The sequence below is a fragment of the Delphinus delphis genome, chromosome 17 (assembly GCF_949987515.2).
Source record: "Delphinus delphis chromosome 17, mDelDel1.2, whole genome shotgun sequence".
NCBI lineage: Eukaryota > Metazoa > Chordata > Mammalia > Artiodactyla > Delphinidae > Delphinus > Delphinus delphis.
The window spans coordinates 503,317-522,225 of NC_082699.1; the positions used below are offsets into that span (position 1 = coordinate 503,317).

The following is an 18,909-nucleotide window of genomic DNA, read 5'->3' on the forward strand; positions in this document are numbered from 1 at the left end:
TCACATTCTCCTTAATTTAAGAGCTGTTACATAGGTTTGTCCTGTCCTGCTACTTTACGGATTGCTAGTGCTTTCAGAGTGGGAATGTGGATATGGCACAGTGCTATGCAGAAAACAGATCTTCATTTATAGAACTGGCTAGAATTTGGAATGACATTGTAGAAAGACTCATTCCATTTAGGTTTACAGTTGTTTGTTACTTTTAAATCTATAACCAATAAGAAAATCAGAGTTTATGCCACACATACCACTATTAGCTGTTTTAAGATAGTATTTAAACAGATTTTTTAAATATATTTCCTGGAAAACATTTAAAAAAGAAAATTAATGCTATGGACTCCAAAATCAGGTTGTTCTTTTAAGTATTGTACTTTGTAAACACTTCAGGATCAAACAGGAAAATATTAAATGTGGCCATTTCTTAATAGTAATTTTAAGAAACCTTGCCTTTCTCTCCCTGACATTTTTAAGGCCTATTTATTTTTCAGTATTACTGTAAAATAAAAGGTGAAAACTATGGTACTGGTCCTAGGAGCAGAGGCCTGGAGCCTGGTGAGAGGTCAGCAGGCCCAGTGGTCTGCCCAGTCAGTGTAGGAGTGACGAGGGTCCACTTACTATGCTGAAGATGGCAAAGAAATCCTATTGTTTTTTTCCTCATTGGATTTAAAAATGGTCCATCTAATGACAATTCTTTAAGAATACCTTTTCATCCAGGAGTTGATATTTTAAGATTTTGGTCTTTTTTTATATTATTTTTGTGGTAAGATTTTCTTCCTTTAGTAGATGGATATTTACTATCTGGAGTTAAAAGCGAAAATCTTTTTTTTTTTCCAAGTTAACATAAAGCTTCATTCACTATTAAATAGAACATCCCTTTAAAACAATTTAATGTTCCCTTCAAGAAGCAGACTGGGGAGGAGTAAATTACAGAAGCATTCTTTAAAACGTCATCTTGGAAACAAATACATAAAATGGAAAATTGTTGTGTATGGTAATATATTGATACATGTGTGTCTTGTAGTCAGCTTTTAGGGTAATTCTTACTTATCAGCATCTGCAACTTGGAGAATGATTTTTTCCAGGTTCTGTTAGGCTGGCTGTAACTTTGCTCTCTGCCTGGCTATTTCCCGCCTGCTCTGCGATTCCCCACTGAGGGAGGGCCCTCTGGGCCAAGCCTCATCCCTGCGCTGGAACCATGTCCCTCTCGTGGTCCCTCCTGGATGCCTCAGTGGTGGTGCTCTCCTTTGCCATTTTGCCACTTGTATGTAGTACCAGGTAGATTAGAAGATTCAGGACATGTGTGTCATGGCATCTCTGAGACCAACTGCTTGGGCTCTGTGGTTCATTTTTAGGTGGTATGTGCTGGTTGCATTGGCCGTTCATTCATTTTCAGTCATTCTCAGATGGCTCTGACTTCAGACATGACTTTTTTGCTACGTCTCTGTAGTTTCATTTTTTAGTGAAAAACACTCTCCAAAAGGCTCCTGTGGGGGCGGGGAGAGGGGGGACGAATAATAAGGGATGAAGTATTTCTTTGCAGTTTTCCTAATTTTAGAGGGGGTTTTTTTAGTAAGAATTAAAATTTTCTTTTTAAAGATGTCTTTTAGAATCAGTTGTTTAGTGAGAAGTCCATTTTTAAAAAACACACTTTATTTTTTAGAACAGTTTAGGGTCTATAGCAGAATTAAGCAGGAGATGCAGGGACTTCCCATTCACCACCTCCCCACACGCCCAGCCTCCCTCATGTCTGTTTTCCCCATCAGAGGGGTGCATTTCTTACAGCTGACAAACCTAGACGGACACACTATCGTCTCTCAACATCCACAGTTCATACTTGGGTTCGCTCTGGGTGTTGTACATTCTATAGATTTGAACAAATTTGGAAACTAACAAAATTTTGCAAATTTATATATATATCCATATTTTTAGTGTAGTGTTTTCCAGAGATATAATAGACTCTAACCTGTTGTCAGAGTTATCATAAAGTGTCTTGTTTTGATGTTTGGACTATTGGTGAAGGACTTATGACCTGACCTAACTTCTTGTTAGGTTTATATTCCATGCAAATATATATATATATATTTTTTTGCGGTACGCAGGCCCTCTCACTGTTGTGGTCTCTCCCGTTGCGGAGCACAGGCTCCAGACACGCAGGCTCAGCGGCCATGGCTCACTGGCCCAGCCGCTCCACGGCATGTGGGATCTTCCCGGACCGGGGCACAAACCCGTGTCCCCTGCATCGGCAGGCGGACTCTCAACCACTGTGCTACCAGGGAAGCCCTGGATGGGTTTTTGATGAGATTGTGTTGAATCTTTAGATCAATTTGGAGAGCATTGCTATCTTAACAATATTGTCTTCCAATTTATGAATATGAACTGTCTTTCCATTTACTTAAAAATTATTTAGTTTCTCTCAACAGTCTTTTATAATTTTCCAGGTATAAATTTTGCACTTTCTTTAATTTATCCCTAAATATTTTAATTTTTAATGCTATTGTAAAGGAAACTTTTGTTTTTCATTTCATTTTCACATTGTACATTAGTATTGTGCAGAAGTATAATTTTTTTTGTTGACCTTGTATCCTGTAAGCTTGCTGAACTCATTTATTACTCTTAATAGTTTTGTAGAGGAGTCCTTAGAATATACAATATTATGTCATCTTCAAATAGAGAGTTTTACTTCTTTCTTTCCAATCAGGATGTATTTCTTTTTTTTTTTTCCTTCCCCACTTTCCTTGACTAGAGCCTCTACTAGAGAGTTGAATAGAAGTGGCAAGAGCAGACATCTTTGTCCTTTTCTGGCTCTTAGGGTGAAACTCTTCACCATTCTATATGATGTAAGTCATAGGGTTTTTATAGACTCTGTTTATCAGATTGAGGAAGTTTTCCTCTTCCGAGTTTAATGAGTGTTTTTATTGTGAAAATGTGTTGGATTTTGTCAAATGCCTTTTCTCTGTCTTTTGAGATGATTGTATGGTTTTTGTCTTCTATTATTTTGATATGGTTGTTGTACATTAATTGATTTTCAGATGTTAAGCCAACCTAGCACTCCTGAGGTTGAGCCTGCTTACTATGGTATATAATTCAACTCTTTTACTGTATTGCTACCAACCTAGCACTCTGAGGTTAAGCCTGCTTACCTATGGTATATAATTCAACTCTTTTACTGTATTGCTACCAACCTAGCTCTCCTGAGGTTGAGCCTGCTTACCTATGGTATATAATTCAACTCTTTTACTGTATTGCTGGGTTCACTTTGCTCATATTTTGCTGAGCAGCTTTGCATCTATATCCATAGGTGATATTGGTCTCTAGTTTTCTCTTATTGAAATGTGTTTAATTTTGGTAGGAGGTTACCATGGCCCTCATGGCTTAGGAAACCCCCATGCCAGGCCCCCAGGCTCTGGGGGTAGAGGGAAGCAGATACCACCCCAGCCACCACCTGGAATGCCTCATCCTAGACCTCCGGTGGTCATGTTCCTCCCCTCCCAGGGCCTCCATTTGGTTCTCCCTTGGGTTACCCACATCCGTTGCCTCCACATAGTATTCGTAGATCTCTGCCACTGATGCCCCCTTATAGATACTCTGGTCTTCCACGACCCCCACCCTATAGCTACCAGCGGCGGCCCTCCCTGTACCCAGACCCACTCCCTAGCCTCCACTTCCCCCGCATGGCCCTCTTCCAGGTCCTCTCCCTAAATAATGTCTCATTCTGTTTCCCCCTGTTATATCCTCCCGATATTTTTTTCAATTCTGTGGACCAATCAATGAATAAGCATTTAAATGACACTAGAGAAAATAATTTATGTTGTTGATTTATTGCTGCTATTCTTACAAAAGTGGAAGGATTGTAATCTAGCCTTTAGAGACAAAGAATAGCCTTAAATTTCCAAAAAGTGGAACATGAAAGTGGAAAAATATCATGAGAATCATTCATCTATAAAATTAAACATTTGGGATAAATTATGCCATCATTCAGATACAGGTTGAGGAAAATCAATGGAAATCGTAATGATTTCTTTTTACCTGGAATAAATGTGAACTCAAAAAAAAAGAAGTTTTAATAAATATGGAGTGCCTACTGATTATCAAATTCACTTTTCACATAACTTGTGTAAATATAGGTATGTAGTTTCACACCATTTGAATCCAAAATGGCAAACAAATTTGACATAGAACAAATCAGAAAGTGAAAATATAGAAGTCATAGTCTGGGAAGCCTCACGCTAAATAAAATTATAAAATGTTGGTTATTAAGAACTAAGGTAATATTTCAGAATTTACTATATGCTGGGCAGTATTCTAAGTTCCTTTAAGGCATTTCATTTATTCAAGAATTCTATGACGTAAGTATATAAATTTAACTATTTTACAGGAGAGTAAATGTGGCAAGTAGATTTTAAATTTCTAATCTTAGTTCATTCAAGGAAAGATGAAATTTTGAAGCAAAATAGTGGATTAGGTTTTCTCACGTTTAGGGAGGTGGTTTTTGCTCTGACGAATGGCAAGTCTAGATTTCTGTAGGGTCACATTTAGGTGGCAGGCATCTACTGACCTTATAGATTCAGTTGTAAAGTACTCCCTAATCACTTACTTTCTGGCAGCATTTGTAAAGGGTTGGTATTAACATTTGGTAGAATTTACCAGTGAATCCATCTGGGCCTGGGCTTTTGTTTGTAGGAAGTTTTAAAATTACTGACTCAATCTCCTTATTTGTTATAGCTATTCAAATTTTCTGTTTCTACCTGTAAGTTTTGGTAGTTTGTGACTTTCTGGGAATTTGTTCATATTATTTCATTTGTCTAGTTTATTGTTATAATTGTTCATACTATTCCCTTAGTGCATTCTGTATAATCCCTTTGCTTTCTGTAAAGTTGGTAGTGATTTCCCTGTTTCATTCCTGATTTTTGCCATTTGAGTCTTCTCTCATTTTTTCATGGTCAGTCTAGCTAATGATTTGTCAATTTGGTCAGTCTTTCCAAGGAACCATCTTTGGGTTTTGCCAATTTAGTTTATTGTTTTTACATTCCCCATTTCACTTATTTGTGCCTAATCCTTGCCATTTTCTTCCTTCTGATTGTTTTGGGTTTAGTTTGCTTTTATTTTTGTTTTTTTAAATGTGGAAGGTGGGGTTGATTTGTATTCTTTTTAATATAGTTATTCACAAGTATAAATATTCCTCTGAACACTGCTTTATTTACATTTCATAAGTTTTGCTGTGTTGTGCTTTCCATTTCATACCTTTCAAAATATTTTCAAATTTCCCTTGTGATTTCTTCATTGAACTGTTGGTTATTTAGGATTGTGTTGTGGAAAATTCACAAATATGTGGAAATTAAACATGTCTTTGTGCTATTGATTTCTAATTTTATTTCATTGTGGTCAAAGAAGTTAGTTTGTATGATTTTGATCTTTTTAAATTTACTGACCACATAGTTTGTCCTGGAGAATGTCTGTGTACACTTGTAAAGAATACATATTCTGTTGTGAAAGCTTTTATAATTTTTTCATTTAGCATAATTAGAGATTTTAATGGCTTAATCTTTTGGTAAGGCTTACTAGGATCATTAGTTCTGCAAGCGTAAAGGCTGTAGTGTAAATAGACACTGTATGTAAATACAGTGTTTCATGGGGTATTGGAGTATCTTTCTTACAGTCAGTCTGGTCAACAGACACCTGTTGTTCAGGCATCATTCTGTGTCCTAGCTATTGTAAATAGTGCTGCAATGAACCAGGCTAGTAAAGAAACTGCATAAGGCATAGTCTTCATTTGAAGAGCCTGTTCATTATGTTAACTTAACAAAGCTAACTGTGGTAATTACATACAGCACTTCCTTGCTGAAAAAAGGCATACATTTGTACAGCACAATGATTTAGAGGTACCCAAAGGAGAGTGAGTAAGCAAGGTGGGTACTGTTTTCTTTTCTGAATTGACTGTAATGTCAAGAATTAACTGTGACTTTCAGGGTTGAAAGAATAAGGACAGATGTTATGTGTTTACTCATCAAGACTTGAGGAAGGATTGCTTGCTCTCTCTGACAGTTACAGGCCAAAGGGAGGCATATTGTTGGCCAGCTGATCTAACAGCTCTTCTGTATCATTCCACTAGTGAGGAACAAGCATAGTCATTGTCATGCGTTCCATCTTGAATAGTTGGGGTCAGCAGTTTCTTTATCAAAGCAACCTGGATTAAATGCACTCATTTATGATTAACACATCGTAATATTCAAATTGTAATTTATAAAGGCAAACCAGAACATTATTGAAAGCTAGCTTTTTTTAAAAAACAGCAATAATTCAAAACACTGCTTCAGCTGTGGGTTGCAGTAAATACTTCCAGTGTTTATAAACCTTTCCATACAGTGTCTAGGAAAATTCCCCATGTTCTGACTAATACAATAAGACCAGATTCCTTGACTATCACTGGAGGCGTATCCTAAACATTCTGTGCTGTGTTCTGGGCTCTTCCTCTGCTGCCTAAGGGAGAAAGTGTTACGTCGACCAGTGGAGGCGCGTCTGCCTCACGGATTTCACCTGTGTCGTGAGTGCTCATAGCGTGTGACCTACTCCATTATCTTTGCTGTGAGAGGGACATAATGAGAAGCATATCTTTTAAAAAAAATATTTATTTATTTATTTTGGCTGCGTCAGGTCTTAGGTTGCAGCACGTGGCATCTTTCGCTGTGGTGTGTGGGCTCTCCAGTTGTGACACGCGGGCTTAGTTGCCCCGCGGCACGTGGGATCTTAGTTCCCCGACCTCGAACCGGCGTCCCCTGCATTGCAAGACGGATTCTTAACCACTGGACCACCAGGGAAGTCCCGAGAAGAATATCTTTTGTAGCTGTACTCGTATAATTGCCGTGCCCTTACTTAGCTGGTTCATTCAAGTCCCAAATTCAGTGTCTCTTTATTTAGCATTTTGATAGATTCCAGAATAAATAATTTCTCAGCGTGAACCTCATTTAGTGTATTAAAGAAAACACTTGTATTGACCAGTAGTAGATTTTTAGTTATCATTTAGAAGAGAAGACTTCCATTTTCCTTTAGTAACTTCCAGTATCAGAAATTCCAGCTATTTTATAAGACAAACAACCAAAAAAGCATTTATATGGAGCAGTGAGCACCTTGAAGCTGTCTATCTAGGAGGTAATCAATAAATGCCTGTTGTCTGATGGAAAATCATTTTCATAAGACTAAATACAGGAGATTTGCAGAGCACACGACACATCGTTTGTCTGATGCAGGTATTCGTTGACCCACAACAGGGATATGTAACTAAGGGCGGGAGCTCTTAAAACGTTTTTGACTATTATATTTCTGGAAAATGGATTTATATCATCCATACGATAAGGTATATGTTTGCTTTAGAGCTGACTGAGAAAATGTCTTATAGTTTTAGGATTGCCTGTGAAACACTGTGCCACCCTGGGCCTGTTCTCACTCCTGGGGAGGAGGCTCCAAAGCCCGTGGAGGCTCTAGAACCTCTTCAGCTTCCTTGCCGGCCGTCTGAACATACTTGGAGAGCAAACAAGCCACTGTTGGCTTCCCCACCACTGCGACTAGAAGAAATATCCATGTTACCCCAGAGGTGTATTCATGTGGCTTTCATCACCAGTTCATTCCAGCCTGTCAATGGCTGATTTGACAGAGCTTGGGAAGAAAATAGCACTGATTAGCCAAGAAAACATACAGTGTTCTATGACAGTAGACATTGCCCCAACTTTAGCCAACTGTGTGTGGTGCTTACCCAGGAGACTGAGAAAATGTAGCTGGGTCAATGAAAAATTAAAACTTTTTTGGAAAAAGGAATTAAACCATTTACACTAGTAGTGGAGAATTCAGAGAACATTATATAACACTGTTTCAAAAGCATGGACCTGCCATGACCTAAGTGAAAAAGAAGGTCTAGTGACAGAACTAGAATTATGGCCCGGGTTTCCCAGCTGAGAATATTAGCATTTATTCTCTCTGAACCTACAGCTCTTGGTGAATTCCTTTTTTTTTGGCCATACCGTGCAGCATGCGGGGTCTTACTTCCCCAACCAGGGATTGAACCTGTGCCCCCTGCAGTGGAAGTGCAGTGGAATCTATAATTCTGTAACTTGGAGTGAATTGCATGGCTGATAGGCTAATATCACCAACACACCCTATTTAAAATACAGGAAAGGCAGAAGGAATATGATTTAACATGCATAAATATATAATGACACCCTGAGGAAAGAAGTATGCATAGGTATTAAGAGTTCTCACTTCCACAGTGGTTATGACGCACTCCATGGTCCATTTGCCCTGACAGCCAAAGTCTGGTACCTGGTGTGTTGAATATACTGCAGAGGTGCTGGCACAGCATGGCAGATGAGGAGGGCAAAACCAGTGCTGAGTGAATGCATTGTTACGCTTTCCTGACAGAAAGGGTTCCGTGGAATCACCCTGCTGCCCTGTGGCAGGTGATTCCTCAGGGTTGTTGTGGGACCTGGCAAGCGGGACTCTGACAGGGCAGTAGTGGTGTTGTAGCCTTTGCCACCACGATCCTGCTTGTGACCCACCGAACAAGCTCTGGATCAGGCTCTGTAAAGAATCAGACAAGCATTTTTTTTTTTATAAGTCTTTATTGAATTTGTTACAATATTGCTTCTGTTTTATGTTTTCGGTTTTCTGGCTGCAAGGCATGTGGGATCTCAGCTCCCCGACCAGGATTGAACCACACCTCCTGCCTTGGAAAGCGAAGTCTTAAGCACTAGACCACCAGGGAAGTCCCCAGACAAGTATTTATAGGTGATTTATCATGTTCTCCTGGTTTTTGAGAGTCTCCTCTTTTCCAGGAAGCATTCAGCTGGGACACAGATATTCTCTGTCATTCTTTGTCCCCCGACCGTTTCTCTCTTGTTTTTTTTTTTTAATAAAATGTACAAATCTCTGTTATTTTAATTTTAATTTAATTTAATTTTTTTATTATTTTTGACTGTATTGGGTTTTCATTGCTGTGCGTGGGCTTTCTCTAGTTGTGGCGAGTGGAGGCTACTCTTTGTTGCGGTATGCAGGCTTCTTATTGCGGTGGCTTTTCTTGTTACGGAGCACAGGCTCTAGGCGCGTGGGCTTCAGTAATTGCGACACGTGGGCCCTAGAGTGCGTGGGCTTCAGTAGTTGTGGCGCGTGGGCCAGTAGTTGTGGCTCGTGGGCTCAGTAGTTGTGGCCCACGGGCTCCAGAACACAGGCTCAGTAGTTGTGGCACATGGGCTTAGTTGCTCCACAACATGTGGGACTTTCCCAGACTAGAGATCGAACCTGTGTCCCCTGCATTGGCAGGCGCATTCTCAACCACTGTACCACCAGGGAAGTCCCCCAACGGTCTCTGTCAGCTCTTCCATCATCTCCCTTTCCCCTTTGTGATCATCCGTCTAATCTTTGGGTCTTCATCAAGCAGTTTGGCTTACACTATTACCTGTCTTTGCTCCTGGGTCAAATGGACGTTGAGATGTGCCCTCGAGGACTAGTCCCAACTACCCAGCTAAGCAGTCATGGCCACCCACGAGTCAGTGTGAGCCATACCTCATGCCATCTCTGGGCACATTGGACCCAAGATGCACATGAAGCTCTGCTCATCTGTCAGGCCTTTTCTGAGGGGAGCTGCAAAGCTATAACACACGTATTTCCAGCTGCTACCCCATGTCATATCAGCCCATCTGAAAACTAGGCTTGACTTTTTTCCCTCCAGATTACTTGTCATGCAGACTTTCCCATGAGGCCATAAGTGTGGGTTGAGGGAAGGATGACAGGTATGGCAGGAGCAGGTAAAGTAAGCATGTGTTGCTTCCAGAATCCAACGGGCGATACTAAGATTTGTGCCCCTTTTTTGGTGGTAGTAGATGAAAAGTGCAACATTTTTTCACTTTGAAGGAAATACCTTAAAATGCCCCAGATCCTAGCACCACTGGAAATTTTACTCAGGAAGCAGCTCCTGAATTTTTCTAGTATTTTTCTTGTATCCACTGGTACACACTTGTATTACCAGCATGTCCTGGGGCCCCTTTTACTTCCTGCTCAAAGATCCTATCAGTATGGTGCCGTCTCACTGTGGGGCAGTGAGATGATGATGTTCCTGCAGACTGAGCTATGGTGCAGCGCCAGCGTTGGCATAGCACTAGGACAACAAGGTGGGAAGCACCCTGCTGCCTGCCAGGTGAAAGCAAGTAGCTTTCTGTTTTCTCTGCTGGTTGGAATAGGAAGACACACATGCACATTCACATTTTTCTCTCAAATCGGTAGCTAGAAATCAGGTCAGGGAATGGGTTGATTTGCTCAAGTATTGATAGAATCCACAACTGGATCTGCAACAGCAGTGGGAATTGCTCCCTGATTAAGCTTGTGATAATCCGCTGTCGTTCTCAAAGCTTGTCTGTCTTCTGCGGAGGCCCGATGCTCACAACAGGAGGTGTGATAGGAATCACCAACCTGTATCTTTCAAGCCTCCAAGGGTGGTATTAATCTTCGTGATTCCTCAGAAGATGCAGTATTTCTTTCATTGTTATTTTGCAGGGAAGAGTTTTGGATTTCTTTCCAGCTCTTCTGATCACAGCAGTTCTCATTACATGAATCAAGGTGCAAAGGTGGAAGTTCTGCCGATTTCTGAGTATATGTTTCATCTACAAACTCAGAATCTGGGCAGATAATCATAAGAAAAACTCCATTTGTGTTTGTCACTCATAAAACCTTCAATTTAACCTGTAGAGCACAGAGGTATTAAGTCCTCAAGGATAAACATTAGATCAGGGACAGTGTCCAATAAATCCTGAAAGGTCTAGATTTCCCTTTCTACAATGCACAGTTGTCCCCAAAAGTTATACTTCAGGGAAGAGTAGTAAGAAGAGTTAAATGACATGATTATGGTATCAGTGAAGGGTTCTTTCCTAAAGGACCCAGCCACTCTTTGAGTTAGGGGCTCTAGGACAGCTCCTGACTCAGGCTGTGACCCAGAAGAGAGGCTCTGGACATTGTCATGCTTGATCAGACAGGACCTCTGTCACTTACCCTACAGATCAGATGGGAGTTTCTTAGGATTCTCAGCTCTTCTGGTCCTAGATATCTCTCATTAACTGTCTTCCACCAAATATCCCTATAGCTCAAATCATAACTTGGGTCCTTTTGGTTCTTACGTGTGCTCTGCCTCTGGATACTTAGCTCCACTGCCTCAGCTTTTCCTTACCTCATTGAAATCAGGGAGCCTGTTTCAAGGGCAGCCTCTGCAGTACTGACCTTCTTCCCCAAGGCTCCCTGAGGGTAGAGTTAAGAGGTGGGTGAGCAGGACTCATGACAGATCTCCTCAGTCTTCCTCTTTCTGCCCCTGAGACATTTCTGGCAACTAGATATTCTGATTTCTATTCTGGGCTATTGTTGTGCCATGCAGAAGGCAGGAAGTTTGAGTTCCTTTGATTTAGGGCTTTTACGGGACAGTTCCCCTTACAGACACACACTTGGGCAACTGTAATGAATTCCCAGTTTCATCCTTGGGATGCATTTATTAGTGACATATTACAGCACCTAATAGAAGCTAATCAAGTAACTTCCTGAGTACTTTCTTGTCTGTTTTCTTATTTCCTCTTCAGATAACCTTCGTGGTATAAGTAGGACTAGATTCTTACAGATGAGGAAACAGATTCAGAAAAGGTAATTAACTTTTCTGGAGGCAGAACTAGGACTAGAACTTACATCCCTTTACTTCTTACCTTGTGCTCTTTCTTTGCAACATGCACCTTAATGGGAGGTGGGTAAGTTCACACATATAATATGGCACTCAGGCACACATGCGCCTCTATCCAGGAACTACAGTTTACAGTCATGCTAGATGTTGGTTGCTCCTAATAACAGCATGTATTATTAAGAATATATTTGCAAATACGATAACAAATACACTTGACAAAAATCTAGGAAGTTACAAATGAAAATTGTAAGAAGATTATATGTATGTTTGTTTTTTCTCTGTAATATTTACACCTTTCAGTTTCTATTTGTATACAATAATTCTCTCTAGAGAAAATGCATCTACTAATTTCTAAAGCATCCTTGAATGGGACTTTCATCTCTTTTTCCTGTGAGAGGGTTTGGAGACAGGTTGTGGGGTTGTTTAATTGAGGAAGGTCTGCTGGTTGAAGCCCAAACTATTTTGTCGTTCATCTTATCCCATCTGCATACTAATGCCTAAGGTGATCGGTCTGCTGGTGATTGTTGTTAAATCACTTTTTCCTTGTTTCTTTCTCCCAAGAAACAAACAAACAAAAATTTTGAACATTAGTGGTAAATATACTTCATAAAGCCAGCTCAGTGCCCCCAGTTCATCTTAACTGTCCATCTTTAAAGCATAACGTGGTGTTCTCAGTGTGATTTAGTGCAGGCCTCAGCTGTTATCTCATTTGAGGGGTTTTGCTGGAGGCTGGAGTTTCCCGACAGCCCTGACCGCAGAGAGGTGGAATGTGGGGCTGACGTCACAGCCGGTCCTGGGAATGTTTTGCATTCCTCTTCCTGGCAGTGGTCAGGTGGCTTCCAGCAAGAATGAAGGATAACAGCTTCCAAAGGAGAAAAAGAAGAGAGGAGGAAAAGAACAGTTTATAATCAGACTGTTGTGGGGGAGGCACTTTTATTCTGAGCCAAAACTGAAATTAGAAGCAGATGTCTTACATTCTGATGCGGCACGAATGTTAAATGCATTTTATTAATGACTGTAATAGCTGAGGTATTTGGCTTTTTATTGAACTAAAGTTTTGAAACTCTCTTTAAGAATTGTGGAAAAACAACTTCTCGTAGCTGACATTTTTAACTGCGAAAGCAGCTTTCTGACCGTAAAGGGGGAAAATGGCACACACAGACACGGGCGCTGTAGTTAATGGACAGGCTGTTTTAAAGTCTGTTAATCTAAAAAATAACTTCTGAAACATAAAATCTCTGTAACCTGTTAATGTATTTTGTGCTAATCAAATAATTTCGATCCACTAATTAGGGGAGAGAGATATTCTATTAAAATATCTGCCAGAAGTTTTTTCCCCCAAAATATTTACACTTCCACTGTTATTTCTGTGTATTATGTTACTGGCCAAGTCAGATATTCAAAACAAAACTTAGCAGACCCTTAATATAATAAACACAGGTTTTCCAAAGTCGTGCAACTCTGCAGTAGTGTGTGCCACAGAAAATTGGACAGTAACTGAGTTGAGTTTTAAATTTAATTTGTGTTTTCCTGTCTTCTAGGTACTGAAGTCTTTGTTCAGATTGGTTGTACTGGATTAGCAAATCACGATTTGTCTATGTGTTTTAAAATAAAATACTTCATTCTTTTTTTTTTTTTTTTAACAATGCCTTTCAGTAGATTCTCACTTATTTTGAGGTAACAGCAGTTACATTAAAACAGTTCTCCAGTTTAGGTGAAATGTGTTTGAATACTTCCTGTTATACATTGAAATGGAAAGTTGGCTTCCTGTGTAGGTCATGTTGCTGGTGAGGAATTTCCAGAAATGTGGAGAAGTGCTGACTCATAGTGTACAATGGACTGATCCCACTGCAGTAAGGCTTGAGGGAGTTTTCTGAGCTCCTGGTTGAAGCAAGCAAAATATGCCTGTGTTAATGTGCTACTTTATTTTTAGATGTAGCAGTGGGGGTGGAGGAGAGGCTGTTGGTTGGGGTATGATCCTTGCTAATAGCTTTAAAATGACTAAAAGTTCTAGGGTTAGGTGTGTGTCTAAATGTGTTTTTCTGCAGTCTATTATTAGAGTTTGGAAAACAGGTTGTTTTTGTTATAGTTACCTTCCACTGTGCTCTGGGTGGGGGGGCGTCTTGCCCCACACTTGAACCCCATGCCCTCAGGCTGGGATGGTGACTGGCTGTGGGCTCTATAAAATGTTATGATGGTGGTGCCTGCATTGGGGGGATTGGTCCAGAAAAAGGTCTGTGGTATTGTGACCTTTATGTCCATGATCAGGAGTTCCTGAATCTAATGGTAACAGTTTCTTTAAAACTTTAAATATTAGCTGGCAGGAGTTAAGAGAAGAACTGGGATTTCTTGCGTTTAATGTGCCTGGCTCTGTCCTGGTGGTTTTACATTTGTTAAATTGTCTACATCTGAAGTTACTGGCTGAGATTTATTTTTCATTCATTTGGTATGGAGATGTCTGCTAGATTTGGGGGAGGGGGCTTTCTATAACAAAAATTCACTTCTAAACACAAATCTAATCTTATAAAGTTAATATATCCCAAATGTATTCATCCATCAATTCCACAGACACTCGCTGAATAACTGCTCTGTGCCAGGCTGGTTCTGCTGGGTGCTGGGTGCTGAGTACTGGGTGCTATGGAAAATGTGCTCCTTGTTCCCTTTTTGAGGGAAGGGGGGTGCTGCAGGCCCAGAGCAGGGAACACATGTTCATGATTGTGTGCAGCATTCCTTTATGGCTGTTATGGTAGAATTCTGCAGGTATAGTGAGGCGCACAAGGAAGGGGGATACTCAGATCTGTGCCAAATTCTGTGGGGTTGGTTTCTTTTGATACGGTTCTGAGGATGTCAGAGTTGATGGTTGAAAGTAATTTGAGTAGGCAGTGCGGAGAAAACAATCTGGTAAGGGAGGCGAGGGAAATACTAATGTATGTGTGACAGGTACTAAGACTGCTTAAAAGGAAATTTAATAAACATGAATGATATCCTGCAGATCATTTCCTTCGTACACATACACACAGCTCACTGCCCTTTCTGTCTGAGGTCTGCCTTTCTCACACATTCCTAAGGAGTTTGAATGGCTGTTTGTTAACAAGTAATCATGGAATCATAGACCATGTCTTAAAACTGTTTCCTGTGATTTTGAGGTTGACAAAAGGAAGAACACGTGTTCTTCTTGTGAGCAGAGTCCCTGCCTTCAGGGAGGCACATGCGGCCCGCAGGCTCGGCCCGCAGGTAAGCCCCACTGAGCAGTTGTTCTGGGTAGCTCTCCTTGTCTCACCTGAACACCACCCAGTATCACCTTCTGCTAAACAATGCAAAAGGAGTCATTGACCTGTTTTGAGGGGTACTTATGAGGAATTACGAACAGAATGAAATTCATATTTCAAAATGCAGGTATAGTCCTCTACCTTTCTAAGTGTGTGTTCTCTCATCACACGGCAGAGAAGACCCTTGCCAACCTCTGCTGGTGGTTGTGTGTGAGAACGGAGCGAGCACCAGCAGGTGCAGCCATCAGCTCTGATGCTGGAAGTGACGCAGGGGCACCTGGGGCCTGTCACACCATCCACACAGGATCCTCGGGTAATCTACAAAGCCCGGGGCAGGAATAATCACATATATAGGACTTCACATGTAATATGCTTTGTGTCCACTGTTCCCAATTACTCCCTGCAAGTCTAGGTACTAAATTGTGTAAACTACTTTTCTATGCATATCTCATAAGTGTGTAGAAGTTTAATGTTTGTTGACTGAATAAATGAAGTTGCTCTACTTTAAGGCAAAAGTACATTTTTTACTCTGTAAACTCTCATGTATATACACACATAATCCATGATATGCTTTTTTTTAAAACTGTGGTAAAATATATGTAACATAAAATTTACCATTTTAATATTTCTAGGTATATTCACTGGTATTAAGTACATTCATAATGTGGTGCAAGCATCTCCAATATATGGAACTTTTTCATCATCTCAAACGGAAACTCAGTACCCATTAAACAATAATTCCACATTCTGTCTCCCCAGCCAACACCTCTCCCCACCCAGCTCCCGGTAACCTCTGTTATACCTTCTGTCTCTGTAAATTTGCCTATTCTAGGTGACTCATATAAGTGGAGTCATACCCTGTTTGTCCCTGTGTGCCTGGCTTGTCTCACTTAGCATAATATATTCAGAGTTCATCCATGTTGTAGCATGTCAACATTTGATTCCTTTCTAAGGTTGAATAATATGCCATTGTATGGATGGACCACGTTTTGTTTATTCGTTCACCTGCTGGTGGACATTGGAGTTCTTTCCACCTTTCAGTTTGTGTGAATAATGCTGCTGTGAACATTGATGTACAACTGTGTTTCAGTCCCTGCTTTCAAGTCTTTTGAGTATATATCTAGGAGTGAAAATGGTAGACCATATGGTAATTCTATGTTTAATTTTTTGAGGAACTATCATAGTTTTGCACAGCAGCTATACCATGTTGCATTCCCACCAGCAATGCACAAGGGTTCCAGTTTCTTGACATCCTCACCAGTATTTGATATTTTCCTTTTTTTTTAAATCGCCATCCCAACAGGTGTGAGGTGGTGTTTCATCCTGGTTTTGATTCGCCTTTCCTTAATGACTAGTGATGTTGAGCACATTATCCACTTTTAAATTCTGAAATAGCCCCAGTAAACAATTAAAAGTCTGCAGCAAAGATGAAGAGTTCCTTATCAGACGTTCTTTACTGCAATTGCAGCCTTCCCAGCCCACAAACACAGTTTCTTGATGTAATTTGCATCTATGACTGAAGGCTGGGGCCACTGCTCTCAGGGCTTAGAAAAATAGAAAAGGTTCTTTTCCAATCAGGTAACTGTTGGACAACATGTTCTTTTGCTGCATTTGTATCAAATTCATTAGGTATCCAAAATGATTATGTTCACTTTACACTGACTAGTTTTCTTAGAAAAACCAAGCCTTTAATTTAAAGCTATATGTAGGCATTAAATAATTGGGAAAAAAAGGTGTGTGTAGTGAGGACATACTAAAATCATGAAATCAATGAAATGTTTACTTATTTCTCTAGTAATTTTATGGTTTCATTATTTATATTTAATGCTTTATACATTTATATTTAATACTTTAATGTATTTTGGTGTGTAGTATGAGGTAAAGATCAATTTTAATATTTTCCAAATAATTTTATCAGCTTCACTTCCTGAATAGTTTTCCTCTGCTGACTCTAAATGCTTCTCTTATCACTCGTTATATTCCTGTGTATCCTAGGACTTATTTCTCTGCTCTGTATTCTGTTGTGTTGAGAGCCTGAAAACCTTGCCATAAATCAGTGCCTTGCTTCTGTGTGTGTGAATAATTTATAAATAGATATGCTTGATTGGGGGACAGAATGTTTTAAAATTTAAAAACAAGGTACACAATCGATTTCAAAGACAACAACCAAGCTAGTCCATGAACACAACATCTGGCAGATTTTTGAATTTTACTCCTGCCATTGCACTTGACTCTTGTACTTTCAGCAGCACAGATTTCATCCCACCCTGCAGGAGGGGTAGTTACTGAAGGACAACCTGACTTCATTGCAGATACGTAGCCTCGTGCATGGACTTCACTGTGGAGGATCTACTGCTTGACACTCACTTTTCTTTGTTTCTCAGTTTTCTTGAGAAACTGTAAAAAGGAATTGTAGAGCAATATGCTTCTTGTAACATACAGGGAGACCTTTTTCTTTTTTTTTAAAGTACTGTAGTGATCAACTAGGTCTTTAAGGATCCGCTGGCTTGCTGATGATCAGTTTAACATGTGTAAGCGCCAAGGAAGGCAGGGCCCTGTTCAGGTCATCTTTTTACTTCGTATTGAAACCGGCACACGTTCTTTTAGTGGAGTATAGTTGATTTACAATGTTGTGTTAGTTTTTGCTGTACAGCAAAATGAGTCAGTTATACATATATACTTATTTAGGTCGTTACAGAGTATTGTGAAGAGTTCCCTGTGCTATATACACTACTATATATACTACTACATATGGTGTGTATGTGTCAGTCCCAGTCTCCCAATTTACCCCTCCCCCATTCCCCCTGGTAACCATACGTTTGAAATTGGCACACATTCTAAGGGTTTGTTTGATATGAATGAAACAAAACTTAAATTGTTGAATTTTGTGCTTCTGTCAAGCAAGCTGAAGAGCGGTTTGTTCATTTTAGAATTTATCTTGAGAATCTTTGCTCCCTGAGTTTTTAGTCTCAGGACTTGGTGCTGGTTCCCGCCTCTCCCAGTCTAACCTGTGGCAGCCCAGGACAGCGTGCAGCAGATGGCATGAAAATTCTTGTTCCTTTGAAGAGAAGCTAATCATATGTAATGCTTCATGTGGGTTATTTCCTTTAATCCCTAATAGAAGTGTCAGGGAGACATGACTATCTTAAATTTGCAGATGGGGAAGCTGAAGGCAGGGAGATGAGATCATTTGCTCAATGCCCAGCGCTAGTGAGGCTTGCAGAGCTGTGTGACAGGGCAGGTCGGAGTCCAGAGTGGAATTCTGGTTACCTGGCTTCAGAAAGGAGCCCCATCTTCGTCTTAGATTTGCTTTAGTGTTGAGCACAAAGAGAGCCTAGAATGTCAAGTTTTCTTGAGCTTTTTGTAGTCTGTTGATGAGAAGGGAAAATGTTAATGACCTTGAGAAAATTTAAACAAACTGGATGAGGCTCAAAGAGTTTTCTAGGGATGTGGCTGCAGCTTTACCTTTTCCTGACAGGCTATGCAATTTCCATATTAATGTGGACGTGGCCTTTTCAAGGCTTTGCTTTTTTAGGGGGAAAAAGCATGGGTGGCATTTTGAGAATGACTCTTGGATCCAAGTCGTCTCCCAGCAGAGAGGCTCCTCAGAGTGGGTGTCAAATCAGAGGCAGAGCGGGTAGAATCCAGTAGAGGGCTGGCTCCAGGGACACATTGAGGGTGACCTCATTCAGTTCTGCTGTGGACATTTGATTAAGTTGCTTTGATGAATAAATAGTAATAACTATCTTCCTTGCCTTACTGCTTTCTCCTTAAGAGCAAATAATTAAAACCAGATATTTCTGTCTTGGGTGCTGTGCAACGTGCATTGCTGTAAGTGAAGGAAATACAGAATCTGCGAGGAGGATTTTAGAAAAAAATACCCAGACCTTTCTGTTGTTCTAACAGAGGGGAGATCCATTTTGTATTCGGAAGCATTCCAGT

At 40.3% G+C, this 18,909-nt stretch overlaps 1 protein-coding gene across 2 annotated transcripts in view; it reads left to right on the plus strand.

Moving 5' to 3' along the window:
- Positions 1-18,909, plus strand: part of SPIDR (scaffold protein involved in DNA repair) — a 353,204-nt gene that overhangs the window by 183,862 nt on the left and 150,433 nt on the right. The gene's annotated exons all lie outside the window — the stretch shown is intronic.